The sequence below is a fragment of the Colobus angolensis genome, unplaced genomic scaffold (genome assembly GCF_000951035.1).
Source record: "Colobus angolensis palliatus isolate OR3802 unplaced genomic scaffold, Cang.pa_1.0 Scaffold271, whole genome shotgun sequence".
Lineage (NCBI taxonomy): Eukaryota > Metazoa > Chordata > Mammalia > Primates > Cercopithecidae > Colobus > Colobus angolensis.
In genome coordinates, this window is record NW_012115944.1 from 758,670 (window position 1) to 761,293 (window position 2,624).

Sequence of the window (2,624 nt, forward strand, 5' to 3'; positions counted from 1 at the left end):
TAGGAGTTCGAGATCGGCCTGGCCAACATGGCAAAACCCCATCTCTACTAAAAATACAAAAATGAGCTGGGCATGGTGGTGCGCTCCTGCAGTCCCAGCTACTTGGGAGGTTGAGACAGGAGAATCACTTGAATCTGGAAGGCGGAGGTTGCAGTGAGCCAAGATGGCACCATTGCACTCCAGCCTGAGCGACAGAGAGACACTCCATCCCCCCAAAAATAAATAATAATAATAATAAAATAATAAAAATAAAGGTGCCTACAAAAGTCTCTTTTCCTTCCCCAAAACTCTCTATTACATTGTATTTTACAATATTTAGAAACATCGTGGTGCCACATGTAATTTTTTATTTAAATACATCAAGTCTTTATGAGATTAAACGAATATTACAGGAACCAAGAAAACAGGGTATTAGTGTTAAGACCGAGAAGATGGTGGGTTACGTTGGTTTAAGCAAACATTTTCCGTGTTCGCTTGAACTTCATACCACACTCAGTCAGTCTGAAAAATGACCAGGATGAACAAGAAACAGAAATAACAGTATGGAAATAAAACTACATGAGATAATGCTTAATTCACGGATCTCAGCTTTGTAGGCCTACTCAACCAGATGGCCACTTGAAGCCAAGAATTTTTTCCCAGCAAACACAGAGGGTTGGGGTGGGGGTGATAATAAAATGTGAGCAAGGCGCATGTTTCTAAAATAGCCCTCTGTATTCTCTTCTATCGCTCACCTTTGAACTGCTTCTTAATTTAAAATCCACTCATGGTTATGCACGCTTCTGTTTTAAGTCTTTCTGGTGATAATGTCTTGTGCCAAATCTGTGCTTTAGAAATCAACATAAAAAGCCATATTAAGTAGGGAGAGAGAAAGGAGGAGGGAGTTGGAGGCAGGTGGAGAAGGAAGGAGGGGGTCCTGCCTTGCTGAAAGCAAGAGCGAGTAATTCTTCTTGGCCTCAAAATTCTACATATCTGTGATATTTTAATGGGGAATATTCTAAGAACTTTGTGACATACACATTCCTCTCTGGTGTAACTTTCCAATGAATTCCAACCAAGTTTTCCTGACTGAAGGGAACAGAATCTGAATGCAGAATGTTTTTCAGTGCTCTAAAAAGTCATGCATACATACCATCCTTCTGTTTTATGACCACATTTGTCAAAAGAACCGATTTGAAGGAGCCTCTTCTTAATAACAATCAAAATCTTATTGGTTTCTTACTATGTTCTCATAAGAGAAAGACATCACTAAAGTTAATATTCTGTTAAGCAATAAAGGAAAATGTAAATAATTTAATCTCCTTCTTAGACGGAAGGTTGCTTTGAAACAAAATCTAAATGGCTATTGTTAATACCTGACAACCAGGCTCAAAAATTACTCCCTTTCCACAATTAGGTGATTGGAGAAGGATTTCAGGAGACCTTATTCAACCTTTCCCCCAACTGATTAATCTGTAATGTTCAACATTATAGGATTTATTTAAATCTTAGCTTTTAAAAAAACTTAACATTTTGAAGTCTTAGCTTATAAACATGTCTTGAGTATAAGCAACAAAGTTTACAATTTGGGCCCAATTTATGAAGACCGTGACTGCAGAGAAAAGGGGGAATTGGTTGGGAAAGGTAAGGAGATCTTTCAACTCTTCCAGCCAGTTTGGCTTAAGAGTTGGGGCGGGGTGGAGGCGGGGGAACAGACTTGTTTTTGGCGGTGATTCCTTATTTTACTGTGAACCTAGGAGAGACAGGCGGTCACATTTCGACCATCAAGCCTAGAAGAGGAGAAACTCAACGAGTAATCGGGAAACTTTGGGGGAGGAAACGTCACCGGTTTGACAAGCAATTCAGTGCCATCATTAATAACAATATCCAGCCAGGGAAACATAACGACACCCCTTCTTTACAAATAATTTAAAACATTAGCCAGACATGGTGGTGACCTGTGGTCCCCGGTACCACCGGGAGGCTGAGGCGGGAGGATCGCTTGAGCCTGGGAGGTCGAGGCTGCAGTGAGCCGTGACTGCGCCGCTGCACTCCAGCCTGGGAGACAGAGCGAGACTCCTCAAAAACAAACAAAACCAGTATCAACCATTTCGCACTCAGAAGCCTAAGGGACCATGGTCTGTGTATACCTTTTCTGACCAGTGGCGTCTGCAGGAAGAAAGGTGGGTGCGGGCGGCTGCCAGTGAGCAAAGGGTCACGGTCTCCCCCAAACCTGCCCCTTTGAGACAGAAAAAAGCTGGGGCTGGGGTCAGCCAGGGGGAGGGGACGGCCAGGCCACCGGATGTCAGGCCCGGTTTCCCTCCAGAATCTTGGAAGACGAAAGGGAAGGTTGTCCCCCATCCTGGCAGGACGGAAGAGGAGCGGCGGGGGCGAGTGGGCCGTTACCTGGGGGTCTGCCCTTCCTCCCCTACCGGGGCTAAAGGGGTCAAGGGGCAGGGCGGGCGGGCCGGTCCAGGGCGCAGGAGCCGCCCATTAATTGCGCGAGGACTGGCCTAAGCGCCTCTTTCTCCTCCTCCTCTGGCTTCTTCGCTCCCTAAACCTGCCCCTCTTCCTCCTCTTTCCCCGAGGCTCCTTTCCGCGGCGCCGACCGGCCTTGCCTGGGGCGGGGGCGGTGGGGGCGGCTA

The 2,624-nt window shown here is 46.0% G+C and overlaps 1 protein-coding gene across 4 annotated transcripts in view; it reads right to left on the minus strand.

Annotated features, from left to right (window-relative positions):
* Positions 1 to 2,624, minus strand: part of MARCH10 (membrane-associated ring finger (C3HC4) 10, E3 ubiquitin protein ligase) — a 116,693-nt gene extending 114,069 nt beyond the window's left edge. For 2 of the 4 annotated variants that reach the window (XM_011947917.1, XM_011947916.1), the window contains exon 1: positions 2,386 to 2,624. The gene's annotated coding sequence lies outside the window, so the exon portion shown is untranslated. Of the gene's footprint in view, positions 1 to 734; positions 959 to 2,385 lie in introns of those variants that run through there. The other 2 variants (XM_011947918.1, XM_011947919.1) reach the window with 2 other exon arrangements.